The following is a 19,755-nucleotide window of genomic DNA, read 5'->3' as shown; positions in this document are numbered from 1 at the left end:
ATGCTTATAGGTTAGTGTTGTGTATCGCGAGTTATCTGACGCTACAATACATATCATGTTACAGGGTTCACGATATGATACGCATCGCGATATTTTGATAGAAACTTCAAATGTCGTGGTGTTGTTGTAAATGTGTTTTTAGGTTGGTACACTAATTTTGTGTGTTGTATTTCTGGAAATTTTTATTTTTGGCTTACACTCACTACATAGACGCGAGTTTTATAGACAGAAACTTGAAATAAGACCAGCAAGTGGCCTTATAGGTGACAGGCGCTGACACAAGTTTAGTGTTTTGCTCTTCATGTGATTCCACAATTTTGTTACTAACAAACTTTCGGCTGACGCTGACCAAGACAAACTTTCGGCTGACGCTGACCAAAGGAGATAATCCAATGTTCAATTTTTATTTTTAGGTATCGAGATACAAATAAATTGTACACGATGCATTGATGCACCACCAAGGGAGGTAATACATTGTACATCCATGTGAATTGTTAAACATCTACTATAGGTCATCCTTACCCTTCAGGTCAGATGATCTAACTAAAAACTAAGGATTAATTGTCCTATAAAGAATTAGTTGCTGCATCAAAATCCAAAGTGAACTGTGTTTAATTACGTTTATTCAAAAATACTTGCATAAAATAACAAAGCATAACATAACAAAACAATATTTTTATTTTACCAGTACATGTAGTGCTCTTTAGTGATACATGTCCATCTGAATGTATGCAGGCATATTAAATATGTAATGAACAGTTCTTGATACTTTGCTGCAATATTACAGAACACTTCTAATTAAAGCCACAGATTAAGTCTGCAGGGTCCGGAAAAGCACTTGTCCAGTTGTCAGGGACGAGTGAAAATTGATCTGGGCAAATAAGATTTAGTGTGCCACTCGCCCGCCGGACAAGTGTTTTTACTGCTGATATATAATCTGTGGTATTGCCTCTATACATACATGTAGCATAAAGTGGACACTAAGAATTCTGAACAGCATATTAAAATAAGCATTCTCAAAATCAATTTGCAAAAATGTTTTAGCATTTGTATCAATCATAAGCATACAATGATGTTTATTTATCAAATTTGACTTATTAATATAATTATAATGTCATATTGCTGCCGCGTAAGATCTGTGGCAAGATCATAAACAGTTGTAGATCCTAGTTGTAGATTTTCCACACACACTACCGGTTACTGCATATTATATTACTGGGAATGCATATGGCTGTCATCGGGTGCTTGTCATGCTAAAGCACCTGCAAGATAAACTCAAATATATGTACATTATTATATTATGTAGGTCATGCATTTTGATATGCTTTTTACATAACATAAATCAGTTCAATTGCAAATTTACTTGACACCTGCAGTCCTCTAATTATGTCATGTTCCTCATTAGATGTTTTGCAACACTACGGTAAATGGGACAGAATTGTAACCCTAGATCTGACGACAAAGTTGTCTAGAGATATCTGCCATTGCAGCTAGTTAATATAAGACCGGTATTATTTCTCTGCTTCTTGATAATCTCAAGTCTTCAAAATTTTGAGTCTGCTGTGGATGACTAGCCAATATTAGGTCCTGTTATTATAAAATTTAATAAAATATGCAATAATTTCAATAAAAAAAATTATAGAGTCCTCTAACATTAACTGCAACAAGAATTTTGTGAAGTTCAAGTCAGTTGTGGAGTCTTGTATACAAGTAATTTGAGTTAATATATATTACCATCATAATATTAATTTTTATCAATATTTTAAGTTCATGTTTCCAGTTTTTAAATCAGATATAATAATTGTCTTAATAAAATCTAGCCTTATTACACTTGTCTCTTAAACTCCATATATACACACATGTATATTATGTACATATATATACATGTACAAATGTATTGTGTATGCATGATTGTATGTCTATATTGATTGCATCAATATGCTAATTCATTGTCATGTATGTTACACACACTATACAAAAATGTGTACATATGTTTTGGGATGTGATACTCCATTACCACGGTATCTATATAGACAATTTAGCAAATTTAATCTGTTACACCTATACTGACTTAAATGTATTATTGTATGTCATAAAATTAGAAAATAATGCTAGCAGTTAATTTTTGTCAACTTCGAATTTGAAAAGGAAACTGCTCCAAAATTTTAAAGTAATATTCTTGTTCATGTTGTAATAAATTAAAACATCGATATCACATATGTTAGCAGAAATACACACAGACGCGTACGTTCACTTCATGTGTAATTTATTTACTGTAGAAGCAAAACGAAATGAACACTTACGATTTTCGCTGTTTCTGTCTCCAAATACGAATGGAATGTTGTAGGCCTAGATTACTGTCACACGGGTCGGGTTGCTGAAGTACCCGGGTACCCGTCAAAATACTTGTAGGATACATGTGCACGCGGCCGGTTATCCGTCAAAATAGGAAACATTCTGACAGATGTCTGTGTAAACGTAAAATTCAGTTACAAGAAGTACAAAATAGCACTCTTTTGTTCTGTTTTACTCACAAAGTATGACACTTCATCTGCTTACGACATGTTCACAAGCAACATTGTTGCAATATTTATTTCTCATGATCGGAGAACTATCATGAATGGCGCACAGGCTTACTTTCACTATCGTTAAGCTGTATGAGATAACATCAGAGGCTATCCGAACGAAGACTACGTCACTCTTTTGTACTTCCTGTTGCGCATATGTGCGGGAAAACAACAACTGTCACGGACATACTGGGCTCTGTCAGTTTGTTACATTACGATTGTATGATGTAACCGATTGATATAAAATTGATATACCAATACCGTTTGTAGTCATGAAGAATAAATCTCTCACATATTATTATGATTACATTGAATGTTGCTCCATCTGAAGATCGCCCCATACAACATCGGTTACATATCAATACATGTCGAGTACCCGGGTACGGATCGGACACTTAAATTCGGGTACCCGGGGACAAAAGTAAGTACCCGTACCAGCCCTACTTATACATACTGAAATCCTGTCAATTCCTTTATAAGTGTTACCTAAACCAGAAGTTCATCCTATATGCAAATGACTGGCGAGAATTTAGGTCATCGATCGCTATCATTCATGCAAATTATTCTCACTATTTCCCATTAATAGAAAGCGATATTATAGTTTTGGACACATATTTTTGAAACAATAACATTTAAGGAAATACCATAGAATTTTTCATGCAATCATAATTACACTATGACAGCATATTTGCTTTAGAAAGCGGATTTTTTTTTTTTAGATCTGAGTTGTAATACTTTTTCACGCTAGGTGGTGTCGTAGTCGAAAGCGCATTTCAGGTATTTCCGGTTTGGAAGGTAATCTCAAAACGCTGTAAGGCTATATAGCCTTAAGCGTAAAAACAACACAGATTCTTCACTCAAGTTCAGCTGCAAATGCATGTTTGTTCTCCGTAAAATGCTGCATTTTGTAGAGACTGTGTGTCCAAATGCAGGACATTCCTTTTTGAAAAGGTGCTGCCCGATATCATCACTGAACACCTTGTATATTGACAATTAACAAAGTGAACACGCATAGGACTCACAGTGCTTTACAGACAATCTTCAATATGCGCACTAGCGCATTATGAGATTATTGTCTGCAATGCTCTGGCATCAATATAGACCATAGATGCCATAGGAATATAGTTTAATGCGTATATTTGCATTAACATTTCATTTTAGGGTCTATCAACGACGATTAATCCACAAGATAGAACAGACGTCATAATGGTCACGTGGTGGGCGTCATTTATGCCATCATATACTTCACTTTGCCTTGGTAAGTTTAAATAATAGAAGTGCCAAGGAAATGTCAATATACAGTGAAACATGTTTATAACGAACACTTATAAACAGTTTATAGTCATAACGTAGCAATTCATTCAACATCATGGCATATGATATCTGCAATATGTCAATCTGATTGAAATACAGATCCTTATAACCATTCCGATCAATAGAGGATCTGAGAAAATCCGATTAAGCGTCATGTTCGGATGACCTTTATACCACGTGAAATGCAGAACAAATGCATTTTCTGCACGTTGCTCTTTCAATTAACAACGCCATTTCGCCCCAACATATAAATATGATTAGCTTTATTGTGTTCTTTAGGCGAGATGATTACGTAAACGAAAATATTTCGGACAGATTTTTTCAAACTATTTCGTCCCCTGAAATTCACTGTCAAAATTTTGCCAGCAGCAATTTGATTGGCCATTTACAAAGGTCACCTGGACATGACCCCTAATGGGATTTTCTCATATCCTCTTATCTAACGTAGTGATAATAAGGATCTGCATTTTAATCAGATTGGCAATATGTGTATAACGTGATAATTTTGGTAAAATTAAATTTTGTAAGACTGTAAATATATGCAGGCCTCTGGGGGCCTTTTCCGGACATGGCGGTTAGAGTTACCCCCCCCCTTGCCATGCTCTCTAAGTAGTAACGTTTTACAGCCATGTGCAAGCTGTTACAACGCATAGCTCCATGCAGTATGGGAGTACGTTTGGTGGGCCATTAAATATCTTTTAAAAGATGTTTTTCAAAGAACTATCACCAACATGAACTGTTTATGACATGGAATTGAGACCACGGGAAAAAATACGTGTATCCAGAGTTTTAGGAAGCCCAAAGTCAGCGTTTGATTCTGACAAAACCGGAACATTTTTTTTTGAAATGGCGGCGGCCGTGGTACACGAGGCCCTTCAGGATTCGGAGACATCCGAAGAGGAACACCTCGATTTGACATGGTGCAACGCGGAAAATGGGTCCGAGCAAGATGTAACCCCCAAAATACGAACTTTGCCTCGGCCAGTTTCAAAATCCCTCGGACGAGGAAAACACGTGGTGCATGACTCTCAACCGGCTAGGCCTAGCGCAATTACGCGGGAAACCGACATATTGGAAAAACAACTGGCAGATCTGCAAGCGGAGGAGAAAAAATTAAAACTAATGTCGGACATTGAACAAACAAAACAAAGGATCGCTGATATGCAGACCAAATTGGTTACATAAGACCAGACGTCGGACAGAGTCTCCCAACAACTTGAACAAGGTAGGCCAAGTGTTGATACCCAGGGTCAGATAAACGTTGACAAAAAAGGTCACTTCACTAACGCTGAATCTTTTAAAATACTATGTGATATGTTAGGTGTGTCGGGTATCAACGAAACACCCCAAAACTGTCAGTCAATAAAAGCATACAAAGTCAAAGATTTTGTTTGGGAAGAACCCTCGATTCGCGAGGAGGGCATTACCATAACGGACAACGGCATAAAATTCAATCGGAAATCACGTCCATAAGTCCACCAATTGTCCGTAGAACAGTGGGGATATGGTAGCCTGGGAATTTTAATACACATGATCAACAAGGGTGAAATAAAGACCCCAGAGGTAGTACAATATATCAAACACACCCAAAATGCATTGCGTCTATTCAGTCGTTATGCCAGGGGTAGTGTCACCTTGTATGACAAGGAATATCGCGAGGCACAGTGCAAGGACGGCTTCCCTTGGGGTTCTCCACGTCGTGACATTCAGGACTTCCAGTTAATCCTAAAACCTAATGCAGGTACATTACATCTATACCAAGACAGTCCAAATGGACGTTCTCCAGCTTCAAAACGCCAGAAAGGTCCATTCTTACCCAACGGCAAAGACATTTGTCGACGATTCAACATTGAGTACTGTGACCGTGTTTCGACAAACTGCAAATTAGCTCATAATTGGTCTCTGTGTTTCTCGCGAGACCATCCGGCCACTAAACACCCAGTCAACGCGGAGTCAAAAAAGTAGATATTCAGAGTCCAGCGCCTAGATTAAGTGACAATTTAGGTCCTCTGAATTATAGTAGCTGGAATGACTTACTCGATCAGCATGATTTTGATAGGGACTACATATTAAGTGATGTAAAAAATGGGTTCGATTTATTCGACAATGAGCTAGACATGAACAATATTATTGATGTTGAAAATTACAATTATTCATCATGTGTTAAATACCATGACTTGGTTGAAAAACAAGTTCACACTGAGATTATCCATGGTAACTATGTTGTTTGTAGTGAAAAACCGCGAATTGTCAGTGCTTTGGGCGCGATTCCAAATTCGGATAACAAAATACGTCTGATTCATGATGCGAGCAGGCCATCAGGTCTTTCTCTAAATGATCATATCACGACAGACTGTTCCTGTTCATATATGGACCTCCGTGAAGTAGATAAACACATAACTCGGGGTTGCTACCTAACCAAAGTTGACCTTAGTGCTGCATACAGGTCTGTACCTATTCATCCGTCAAACTATTCCGCCACAGGATTAAAATGGACATTTACAGGTGACTCATCTCCGACCTACCTTTACGATTCTCGTCTCCCTTTTGGGGTTGTTAAGAGCCCTCAGATTTTTCAACAACTCAGTATGTCGGATTTTAAAGGCTAAATATGGTATTACTGTTATTGTGTACTTGGACGATTTCTTAATCTTTGGGAAGACTTTCTCGGCGTGTTCAAAAGCCCTCTATAGACTGATCACCGTTTTACGCAGATTAGGTTTTTCCATAAACTACTCCAAAGTAGCGGGTCCAAATACTAGGATTTGTTTTCTTGGTATCATCATCGACAGCATCTAAATGACATTTGAATTACCGCCAAACAAACTTGCAGAGTTCTCAACTCTTTTATTGTCGTATCAAAGAAAGCGCCGTGCTAGTAAAGCCCAACTCGAAACACTGTGTGGGAAGCTTAATTGGGCTGCTCAAGAAATTTGTGGTGGTCGCACATTTTTAAGACGTATCATCAACATGAAAGATTCCATCAAACACCGTCACCACAAAGTGCTGCTATCCTCCGAGTTTTATCAGGATATATTCTGGTGGTCTACCTTCATTAGCCAGTTCAATGGTACATGCAAAATTCTAAACACAAAACCTGTAACTTCATTACAAACTGATGCCTGTGATCATGGTGCGGGAGGTTATTTTTGTGGAGACTATTATTATACTAATTGGAATCTTGATTTACCACCATTTAAATCAGAACACATTAATGTGAAGGAGCTAGTCGCTATTTACCTAGCAATTTGTCGCTGGTGTTCTCAATTAAAAGACAAAAAAGTACTACACAGACAATAGGTCCGCAGCAGCACTGATCAGAAAACCTCGATCCGCTAAAACTATGTCCCCATACTCTATATATTTGATAGCCTTCCACCGAATGCTCTAGATACACAAGAAATGCTACCACAGGGATTAATAGCAATGACGAATTTTAAAGTGTTATTGTGTTTGTATTTGAACCAAGTTATAGCACGAGATGTGAGATTCTTTGGCCTTTCAGTGAACACCTCGGTATGCATCTTCAATTTCGAAATAACTTTTTCACAACTTTAGGCATATTTCCGATTGTCTCTTCATGGGCTCTTTATGGGGCCACTGTTCAAAAAAGCAAAGTATCTTGACTATACCTGGAAGTCCTTTATTTAGGAGATCAGACAGATGTCCATCAGGAATAAAAAAAACGCATCGCAAGATGTTGAACTATTTGATTAAGTTTGAGTTTCATAAAAATCAGAATGGATATCTCTTCTAGCAGAACAATTCATGTTTCAGTAAATCATAAATTAATGTTTCAAAATGTGAACAAATGTAGCATTCCATTTTAGACTATCGGGGTAATACATTTTTACCTAGGCCCTCGGGAAATATAATATCTAGGTATAATTAAGTTATTCTTTCTGCACAGAGGAATGTATGCGTCATTTCAGTATTCTGAAAGAAGTTACAAGGAGCAGTATTCTTTTTATCCGGGTCCTCATTGGGTGTATCAACGTTCAGTAAATCGAGTAATGCAAATGCAGCATCTGATCGATGAACACGTTCTTGCCTCTCAATTCTGCGCTGAAGACGCCCCGACTTAGTGGCTGGAGTTGCATAATTTTTCTAGTAACCTAGATTAGGACTTGGGATGTAGTCAGGGTCTAAAGGCAGGTCACTTTTTTACCTGAAATTAAAATGAAAAAGTCAATAATATATCTAAGGTATACTTCAATGATTGAAACGCTTCAAATTTAGGTTTGATAAGTCAGTGTTGTGTTTGATACATTAAATGATGATTTGATTAAAGTCTGTCTATTCAGGCCTTTAATAAGTCATATACCCAGGCCTCCGTGTATTTAGTTTTTTTAAGTGCATCATGTTTTTCTTAATTTGTATAGTGTACAAAGATTAAGACATATATATAGTATTAATCACCAATTACATGTAAAAAATACACTTTCCTGAAGACATCTAGTTCATTATATGATTTCCAAAATGTTGTTAATGCAATTATGGTGTAGACTCTAATCAAATAATTTTCTTGGCGTTATTTATTTTTAAACAAACTAAAACTAATTAAACTGATAAGGAAGTGGGCGTAAAATTTACTTATAGTGCACAACCTCTGCTGCTGCATGTAACCAGTACCACATGTCAATCTTGATTAATTATCCCCCGCCCAACGAAGTTGGCGGGGGATATACAAATGGGTTCCGTCCGTCCGTCCGTACGAATGGTTTCTGGAGCATAACTCTAAAACCAGCAGAGATATTTCCACGAAGCTTCATACACACATTGTTCTTATAGTCTAGTAGTGCCTTTTGCTATTTTTATCATTTTTCCCGTAACCATGGAAACATTGCTGAAAATATCATATTTTTGTACCAGGTTCGTTTCCAGAGCATAACTCTAAAACCAGAAGAGATATTTCCACGAAACTTCATAGACACATTGGTCTTGTGGTCTAGTAGTGCCTTTTGCTATTTTAAGGTTTTCACTTTTTGTACTTTTTCTTAAACCATGGAAACATTGCTGAAAGTGGCAGATTTTTGTGTAAGAATCGTTTCCGGAGCACAACTCTAAAACCAGCAGAGATATTTCCATGAAACTTCATAGACACATTGTTCTGATGGTCTAGTTGTGCCTTTTGCTATTTTTAGGTTTTCACTTTTTGTGCTTTTTTCTGTAACCATAGAAACATTGCTGAAAATATCATTTTTGTAGCAGTATCATTTCCGGAGCATAACTCTAAAACCAGCAGAGATATTTCCACGAAACTTCATCTTTTTATGGTCTAGTAGTACCTTTTGCTATTTTTAGGTTTTCATTTTTTGCACTTTTTCCGTTACCATGGAAACATTGCTGAAAATATCATGGTAAATGGTAAATGTTACTTTGCAAAACTCCACCCATCTTTGTGTATATAGTCTAATATAAATGTCAAGGCTGTATACCTGATTCAACAATTGCAGCCCCGCTCTACTAGAATTATACTCCATCTTTCTTTAGCGCAAACTTCCTTTTTCATGTTTTTAATTTTCATACACATAAGTGTCGCGGTGTTTAAATTCACCATATATATAATATGGTGTATATGGTGTTTTAACTACATGCGCTGTGTATTGACTGAATTTACATGTCCCTGTGTCATGTAATGTCCTGTTTGTTTGTTTGTTTGATTAATTAAACGTCCTATTAACAGCTATGGTCATGTAAGGACGGCCTCCCATGTATGCGGTGTGTTGCGTGTATGTTGTGCGAGGTGTGTGTTTCGGGAGACTGCTATATGTTCGTGTTGTGTCTTCTTGTATAGTGGAACTGTTGCCCTTTTTAAAGTGCTATATCACTGAAGCATGCCGCCGAAGACACCAAGCAACACACCCCACCCGGTCACATTATACTGACAACGGGCGAACCAGTCGTCCCACTCCCTGTCTGCTGAACGCTAAGCAGGAGCAGAAACTACCACTTTTACAGACTTTGGTGTGTCTTGGCCAGGGGACAGAACCCAGAGCCTTCCTCACAGGGGCGAACGCTCAACTCAAGGCCAAAAGTGAGGCGGTGCCAAGGGAGGCATTAGGAAGGATAAAGTCAGTTAGGAAGAATAGAAAAGATAAGATCCCAAATTTAGTCGCCTTCTACGATCATGCAATAGGGGCAGCAGGTACAATTCTAACGCCCTACGTAATGTCCTGTACATGTAAATATGTGTGTGTAAGTTGTTATGATGACTTATGATGACGTATGAGAGGCGAGTGAATGGATTGGTTGAGTGTGTCACATTGTGGAAAATAGGCACTGGACATACACGACCTAGAAGCCTGTACATGTGTACTTTACGGCCACAGTACTGAAAGGTATGTTTTTTAATATATAACTAGAAATAAAGTAATTAACTTATTCTTCACTATGCAATATAATTAATATACTTTATATAATTAAAACTTAGTAGTATGTTAATTTATGTGTCCCTACATATTGTCAGGTATTGTTCTTTTTATTTCAGGGTTATCTGTCTCCATTTGTGTGTAATAAATATTGTCAACTGTTTATAGCTGCTGGAATCTATTTATGTACTCGTGAACAAATACCCATATTATAATCACTCTCGTGACATTGGCGCCCAACGTAATCGTTCGACGGAGGCAGTGCCCGGCGTACAACGTAACGGGTCAAAAAAGGTTTTATACTATTGACAAGAATGAGTCAGTTTTTTTAATACAGTCTTGCAGTCTTGCAAGCTAGTAAAATATGTATATTGTACAATATTTCGATTAAAATTTTTATTTAAAGAATGAATTGTGAAAACTGTCAAAGTACAGACAGTGGATAGTAACATACACACCACCACATTGAGGAAGATGGCAATTGAAATTCGCGCGTCACTTTGGAGGGAATTGGCTGATCTTCATGTCCGTGTTGGGGAATTCATTTCAGTGACCTAATGAGTGAAAGGGGAATATCTAAGGCAGTCTCAACTTCACAGTACCTGGAATACTGTTGTATCTGTAAGAATATGTACGACATGGTACTTTTCTACAATGGTCATATTTAACTTAATTTTAAATCCCTGTCATGTTCATATGATATCATAAACCAGACGAATCTTTTAATCATCACCATACTATTTTTTTAAATCAATAAATGACCCACATAATAATAACATTATTGTAAGATATACAATACATATGGAGCTTTATTGCTAGTAATGATCACATTGGTAATTTCTTAATAGTGTGGAATAACTTATGAAGAAATGAAACTTGAAGTAAAACATTAAAATATATCCCATTATGTTAATGAATATTTGTATCCTTGTAGAAAGTGGAAAAATGTCATCACAGGAGGTTGTTGGAATGATAGAGGGAATCAGCCAAGAAGGCAACAAGAAGGTTGTCATCAACATTGATGGTAACTACGGTGATTACATAATAGACATGGGATAATTCCTGGAAGCTTTCTCCTTGGATGAGTTTCAAGATGTTGTAATGAATGATGCCAGTAAAAGTCAGCTAACATAAACGAACTTTTAAGATCTGTGTTTCTATAACTGAATGCGTTTTGAACTAATGTGAAACACTTTTGAAGTAAATTATCAATAATATAACTTTTCCATTGATCATATATAGTTTTAGCAAGTTGGGGCCTAATCTGAAAGTATTGGTGCAATGTATTTGATAATGTGACAGTCTTGCTGAAAATTATCAATAATATGAGCATTTCCATGGGTCAGATATAGTTTTGGCAAGTTGGGGCGTAATCTGACAGTCTTTGTTGCAATGAATTTGTAATGCTGAATATATTTTGATAATATGACAGTTAGGTGCAATGTATTTGTAATGCTGAATATATTTTGATAATGTGACAGTCTGGAAGAAAATTACCAATAATATAAACATTTCCATTTGTCCGATTTATTTTTGGCAAGTAGGGGACTAATCTGACAGTCGAATACTGAATATATTTTGATAATGTGATTCTTGAAGACAATTATTAATAAAGATATTAGTATATTTATAATACTCTATATTTTCCCATGTTATTTTGCTGTTTTAATGTACTTTTATTGTACTTGGTAATGTCATTTCTTCCAGATCGTTTGTCCACTTTGTATTGACTCTTTTTACATTTCATATACGTGTATGCTATGCAAAACACTTACAACTATGTTTCATAAAAGAATACATTCTTTTGTTTCAAAGATATATTATTTTATCACATACCTGTTGAATCTGGTTATAGTAATACAAGCAAATTTCAGACAATGAAATACAATGTTTTGTATTGCACATGTACAATACGGAATGTTGTATTTACCTACTAGCCGGAACTACTTTTTAGGGGAATTCCCTTGTATTGCATTGGTTTATTTCTGAAAAAAAAGTTTGCTACTGTAGTTAATAAATTGTACATTTTATTTTTGTACTTTATTTTAAAATATAAATTAATAAAAATAATGTTGTGGACATAGAATACTTCTGGGTAGAATTTAAATTTGAAATATTAAAAGGAGGATGTTGGCAGCAAATAACAAGAAGTTGTCGTCTGCTTACACATTGTTATCAGAGCCGGTGTTGGCTTTGTTTATAATGGCATTTGTTGGGAATTTCGACATTTTACATGATGTACTGATGGATCCAGAGACAGATGATGAATCAAGCATTCCTCAAGTTGGAGGTAACGAAACATCGAAGTCTGGAAATGAAATAAGTTCAACATCCTCAACCACTGCGTCGTGTGCTCCCCTCCTCCTGACCCCACCCCCGATACCCATGGCCATGTTTCATCTGATTTAGACGACGCCGATGACCTTATTCCATCCCATATTTACACTTCCGGTGTCTCAGATCTGAGAAATTACATCCTGAGTAAAAGAAATGAAAACACTGTTAAGAAACTGAGGGGTGCATTAAAAGATTAAAAGTCTGGATCCAAGCTCCTCCTAGGTCCGACCCCAGGGATGTTCTTTAGATTCTGCCATTTGAACTAGATACATACATTGGTGGGTTTTTGCTGTCCCTTCAGAAGAATGATGGTCCTAATTATGAATTTGATACTCTTACCAGCTTTCACAGGGGTATTGACCGCTATAACATTTTAACCTCGGATTTATTTGCCATGAGTCGTCAGTCTCGGCGTAAAGAGTTGAAACAGAAAGGACTTGGGAATCGTCCCAATAAACCCCAACCTGTCTCAGACAACGAAGAGGAAATGTTGTGGGAATGTGGTCAGCTGGATCATGACAACCCACATGCTTTGCTAAACGCCGTCTGGTTCAATAACACTAAACTTTTGGGGTTTAGGGGGTGTGATGAGAACAGACAATTAAAATGGGGAGATATAGAATTGAAGCAGGATGAAACTGGATCAGAATACTTGGAATTTAATGAAAGAACAACAAAAACAAGAGGGTGAAACAGTACTCACATGAGATCTTTTAATCGGGAACAGTTTGGAGATCCTGAAAACAAGTCGCGATGTCCGATCGAGGCCTACAAACTGTATGCAAAGCATCGACCTCAAGCGATGAATACACCCGAATCTCCATTTTATGTTGCTGTTAATCAAAACAATAGTGGTCAAAAGTGGTTCAAAAATCAACCCGTCGGAAGAAACAAACTCAGTGTAATGATGAAAACAATGGCAAGTAATGCTGCTTTAACTGGTAAGAAAACAAACCAATCCTTGAGAAAGACACTGTGTACTAAACTCCTACATTTAGGTGTTGCTCCTACGACAATTATGTAGTTTTCTGGTCACAAAAACGTAAATAGCGTAAATAACTATGCCGTCGCCTCATTTAACCAACAGCTTGAAATGTGCGAAATTCTTCAAAATGTGAAAAAGTCTGCTGTATCCTCCAGTGTAGCTTCCAGTGTAACTTCCACAGTATCACGCAGGCCTATGATCATGACGGAAACACCACACAGGAAGAGTTTACCAGATGTCACCACGTGTTGTGAGAAAGACTTAAGCCTACAAAATCTTGCGACGGGAATGTTTTCTGGTGCAAATATCAGTGGTGGAATTTTCAATATCTCATTCCAAATATCATCCCAGTCAAAAAATACTAATCTCATAACACTTCACCTCCTCGTAAGTACAAACGTATAGCTCAGCTACAGGACTCCGATTCTGACTGAAGTTAAGCCGTGGGAAATTTTGAGTGTGTGACCGATGTCGGTGACGTCACGATCAGACCATGATATCGCGAGTTGGGAGAATTTACTATGAATTTACTCCGTGCACTCATGAATATATTCGTCCGCGCAATAAACTCTTGCTTTCTGATTCGTTAGAAAAACACAAGTGTGTGGTCTTGCATATATATCAATATAGTTGATTATATTGCTGGTGACCTTCACGGCCACAGTACTGACATACCATTTTCCGTCTACAATTGCTCTCATGATGGCCGTACCTCTGGCAGTTACGGCACCTCAATGGATTTGGAATGTAGACGGTAACAGCATAACGCTGGTAACCAACAGTTACGCTCTGCGGTAACGTTGGTGTTGCGAACGTCAATATAAAAGTGTGTGTTGGGACCAAGTTGCCACTCTTTCTGGTCATGATTCTCTTCACGTAAGTGACCGGAATGCACTCCGAAGAAAAAGACGAATGTGACATTGTCAACCGTCACTGCGTCAATTGCGGGGGTGACCATGCTGCGTCTGCTCGCACCTGTCCTGTCTGGACTCGGGAGAGGGAGATATTACGGGTCAAATATACTCAAGGTGTCTCTTTCCCCGAGGCTAGGAGGATAGTCGAGCGTTCAGACCTGAATGTGGCAACCTATGCTCAGATAACCCGCGCAAAGACGCCTGTTGACAGTGTCACCGTCAAACATGCGTCGGTCCAGGCCTTGGTTGACAAGCCTAACTGGGACAATGATGTCCCAGATATGGCTGATGCTAAGGCCTGCAAAGTAATCATTGGGGACCCGAACAGGTTCAAGTCGGGTCCATCTAAGCCACAACACAAACCACCTGCTGGGCCACCTGGAGCTAAAACGCCAATCCCACCGGCGTCTCCAGGACTTACACAACACCAAATTCAAACACCGAACATCAGGAAAAAAGTTACCGCTGCTCGTCATAGACGTGCTATATCTTCACCGTCTATTGACGTTAAAAAACTCCCCGATAAAGCCAAGCGTCCAGCAAATACACCACCGCAGGAGCAACGCCAGACCAAAACCACCAAGGTAAAGCTGGCAAGGCTCCCTGCACTAAACAACAAACCCAGTAAGGGATCAGATGACCCTATCCTTGGACGGAACATCTATGATGATCATGATGTTCTATCGGACGACAGCGAGTTTGGTGACAACACATTTATCGCCACCAAACAACCTACTTCAAGTAGTCCTGTCGGTCCGACAAACTATCCTCAGGGACCAACATAGAGACAAACACTATCATACAATGGAGCATACGCGGATTTAAAGCGAACATAGAAGAATTAAAACATCTTATACAAACAAAAAACCCATCCATATTCTGCCTTCAAGAAATAATGCTGAAAGACACCATCAATCTCAGACAATTTACACTATACACAAAAACTCCAACAACAGGTGGCCGCGCATCAGGTGGTGTGGCGTTGGCGGTGCATAAAAACGTCCCTCACAGACACATTCAGCTAAATACCACCTTACAAGCTGTTGCTATAAGCGCAACTCTTCACCGAAAAATAACAGTCTGTTCTACATATGTACCTCCAAATACTCCATTTAGTTGTGATGAACTGAGTAACATCGTATCACAACTACCAGTGCCATATATTATCATGGGTGACTTTAACGGTCATAATAGCCTCTGGGGCTCCCCAGGCACTGACGATAGAGGTAGACGTATCGAAGAGTTTATTAATAAAAACAGCTTATGTCTTTATAACACCAATGCCCCAACATATTTACACCCTGCCTCTGGCTCGCTTACCCACATTGATCTATCGTTGTGCCATCCATCAATTCTTCTGGATTATGATTGGATGGTCAACGATGATCTTTGTGGGAGCGATCACTTTCCAATTATACTTAAAAACATAGGGTCACCAAAACTTGAGTATGTACCACCATGGCTCATTCAAACACCTGATATCAATTTATCTCTACATGAGAGGGCAAAATCCAGTGCATTACCCGAAGAACACAAATCCATCTCGGGAGTGCATTAGGGCTTTCCCTGACCATGTTCAGATCTGCACTGACGGATCAAAAGATGGTGATAATGTTGCGGCAGCATGCTGTACATCTAATCACTGTTCCTCTATCCGACTTCCAGATGTTGCCTCCATTTTCTCTGCGGAAGCTTGTTTGTTTGTTTGTTTGTTTGATTAATTAACGTCCTATTAACAGCTATGGTCATGTAAGGACGGCCTCCCATGTATGCGGTGTGTTGCGTGTATGTTGTGCGAGGTGCGTGTTTTGGGAGACTGCGGTATATTCATGTTGTGTCTTCTTGTATAGTGGAACTGTTGCCCTTTTTATAGTGCTATATCACTGAAGCATGCCGCCGAAGACACCAAGCAACACACCCCACCCGGTCACATTATACTGACAACGGGCCAACCAGTCGTCCCACTCCCTGTATGCTTAGCGCTAAGCTGGAGTAGAAACTACCACTTTTAAAGACTTTGGTGTGTCTCGGCTAGGGGACAGAATCCAGAGCCTTCCTCACAGGGGCCAACGCTTTACTCAAGGCCAAAAGTGAGGCGGTGCCAAGGGAGGCATTAGGAAAGATAAAGTCAGTTAGGAAGAAGAGAAAAGATAAGATCCTAAATTTAGTCGCCTTTTACGATCATGCAATAGGGGCAGCAGGTACAATTCTAATGCCCTACCTGCAGGGCCGGCGGAAGCATGTGCTATCGGTCTGGCGCTTGACCATATCGAAGAACACCGCATTGAAAAGGCAATCATCTGTTCAGACTCTCTTTCGGTTCTTCAGGCTTTGAAATCAAGAAACCCTAGAAATACTCTAATCCAAAATCTTTTAATCCGAACCTTTCGATTATCTTCTAAAACTCAAATTACTTATCTCTGGATTCCAAGTCATGTGGGTATAAAGGGGAATGAACAGGCTGATAAAGCAGCTAAGACTGCTCTTCGCCTAGCACAAACAGATTTGAAACTACCATACACCGACATCAAACCTTCAATTCAGTCAGCCATCAAACACCATTGGCAACAAAGGTGGTCTACCGAAACAAACAATAAACTGTTTAAAATTCAACCTACACTTAATCCGAAACTGTCCAGTCGGAGAGACCGCAGAGAGGAAGTTGTTCTCTCTCGGCTCCGAACTGGACACACATATTTTACACATTCCTATCTATTGAGAGGGGAGGATCCTCCCACATGCCATGCATGTGATTCTCCTCTCACAGTGGAACATATTTTAGTGCACTGTATTGATTTTAAGCACATACGAGATAAGTACTACGATGTCTCCGACATGTACACTTTGTTTCATGCCGTGAGACATAATCGTATTTTTAATTATCTCAAAGAAATCGGTATTTTAAACAAAATATGAACGTTTTCTCATCATATCATCAATATATCATCGTTTCATCATGTGTTTTAGCCAAAACTATTTAATCCCATGCAATCCTTTTATCAAATAAACGTTTACAATCTGTGTTTTAGTCCTTACCTGCCTTTTCTTACCCTGATCTTTTATCTTGATATTAATGCATGACTTGTAGTTTGGCCCTAAATGACCTTAGTTGTCGATGGGCCGTAAAACTCAAACAAACAAACAAACAAACCAGAAGAAGAAAATTCTATGGCCTAACCATTTTTTCATAGACACGCTTTATTATCACGTATACATGTATTGTTGTTAATGAAAGGACCATAAGATTGATTGAGGCTTCCAAGGTTTTTATTTGTTCTTTAATGATAACGTTCACGGTTTTAACATTTTATAAAATATATCTAATTTTATTTTGAATTTTGTCAGGCAAGAATGACAACCCATCACATCCTGACTATGTACCTTCAGTCAAGATGGGCTACTCATCAGCCAGAAAGGTAACACCAACACAGCAACTTGATAGATTTCAAAGAACCCCTGGAAGGGAGACGACAAAAAGAAAACTTCATCTTCAAGATGAGAATCTCATGACAGCTGCACAAGCCTTATTGGACATATCAAACATTCCTGACCCCAATGTTGAGCCCCCAGGGCAAGGATTTGAAGCTGGTATATTTTCTGTGATAGATGATCTTACACTACAGCTACCATTCATTTCAAGAATGTAAACTCATAGAAAACCTATTAAATTGCTTCATATAATTTGACATACATGTATTTCATTATGTATGTATTTAATTAGCAACTGATTAATCAAATTGAAATAACCCTGCATAATTTGAAGATTTGTGTAATATTTACCAGCACAACATAACAATAAATATTTCATGACTAATATAGAGTTAACCATGGATCCCTAACTTTGAGAATGTTTTACGATTTGTTTTATTATATTTTTTTTTTTCTATTTTCAGAAACTCCAGTAAATGTTCATGAAACATGCATAAAGATAATAGTTCAATTAAACTTAAATTTCCAGGACCTACATTATTTGTTTTCTGGAGAATGTATTAACATTTAACAGCTTGATGTTTTTATATGAATTGGTCATTTTTTTCTTCATAAAACCAGAGTGGTGTATCAAATGTCATTTAATCAACAGGACTTGATGGCAGTACTGAATTCATCACATTCATTTAATTTCATTCTAATTTTACTGTATCTGCTGCGTTGTATTTGCAGTACTTTGATTGTGATAATATGTTTGCTGAGGCTACCCAATTTTTCATGAACAATGTTTTGCCAGAAATAGTGACACAGAAGCTTGAGAGACAGATACCAAATTCTGAACCTGAGGAAGAACACCAAAGTATGGAGTCGGACACACTATACTGCATCTGCCAAGAACCCGAGTATGTACGTATGATTAAATGTGGCAATAAGGTTTGTGACCTAAAATGGTTTCACTACAAATGTGTAAACGTGAGAAGGAATGGTATTGTCCACAGTGTTCGATGTAAATGTGTTTGACAAGAATATTTGAAAATATACGTATCAGTCTTTTATATATGAACACTCGCCCATGTTTGAAAAAAAACTTCACGTGTGAATGATGAGTCGAGGATAACATATAAAAGCTGAAGATGAAAAGCTCGAGTCTTTGTTGTTACTGAATATGCTTGTTTCTAAAGTTTAATATAATATATGATATTAAATCTTGTAAACCATGAACTTGGTAATTCAGACATTTTGTATATAATATATTATACTTTCAATTTATTAAAAACCCACTCCGGTTATTACAACAAATTTACAATATAACCCTTTTCAACTATTAAACGCCTCAGATACTTATATATTATCTTGAATTTATATATAACATTTAATATAAGACTATATTTTCCCATCTCTCATGAAATTTGTCTTCTTCTACAAATATCATTCAAATTCATGATCTGCCCCTTCCTTTTAATTGCTGCCACCCTAACTACTATCTTACACCCTCTAATCACTTCCTTGCATAACTGATCTCCACATGACACAAAACACAAAACCTAAAACTCTTAACCAATTGTCCATGACTATTTCATGTTATGATATATTGAATTTGATATGGTATACTACATGGATGCATGTTTACAATTGCGGCACACACAGTCATGATGTTGTTGGCATGAGGCACCATGGAGATTGGCATTTTCTGAGCAAGAATTCTAAAATTCTTCAACCTGTCCATCATCCTCTCCACATGAATTCTAACACGTGCAATTATCCTTGAATATTCCACTTCATACGGACTTAACTGTGTCTTTCCCTCGCGTAAATGAGGGTATTAACAGTTCAGCGCC

The 19,755-nt window shown here is 37.8% G+C and overlaps 1 protein-coding gene and 1 pseudogene across 1 annotated transcript in view; both read left to right on the top strand.

Moving 5' to 3' along the window:
* The window catches only part of LOC138305885 (mucin-2-like), a 403,923-nt gene that overhangs the window by 245,197 nt on the left and 138,971 nt on the right, over nucleotides 1-19,755 (top strand). The window lies entirely within an intron of this gene.
* LOC138305464 (uncharacterized) lies at nucleotides 13,262-14,404 on the top strand (annotated as a pseudogene).

Source organism: Argopecten irradians, chromosome 13 (assembly GCF_041381155.1).
Source record: "Argopecten irradians isolate NY chromosome 13, Ai_NY, whole genome shotgun sequence".
NCBI lineage: Eukaryota > Metazoa > Mollusca > Bivalvia > Pectinida > Pectinidae > Argopecten > Argopecten irradians.
The sequence above is the reverse complement of the archived record's forward strand: the minus strand, read 5'-3'. Positions and strand labels throughout refer to the sequence as shown.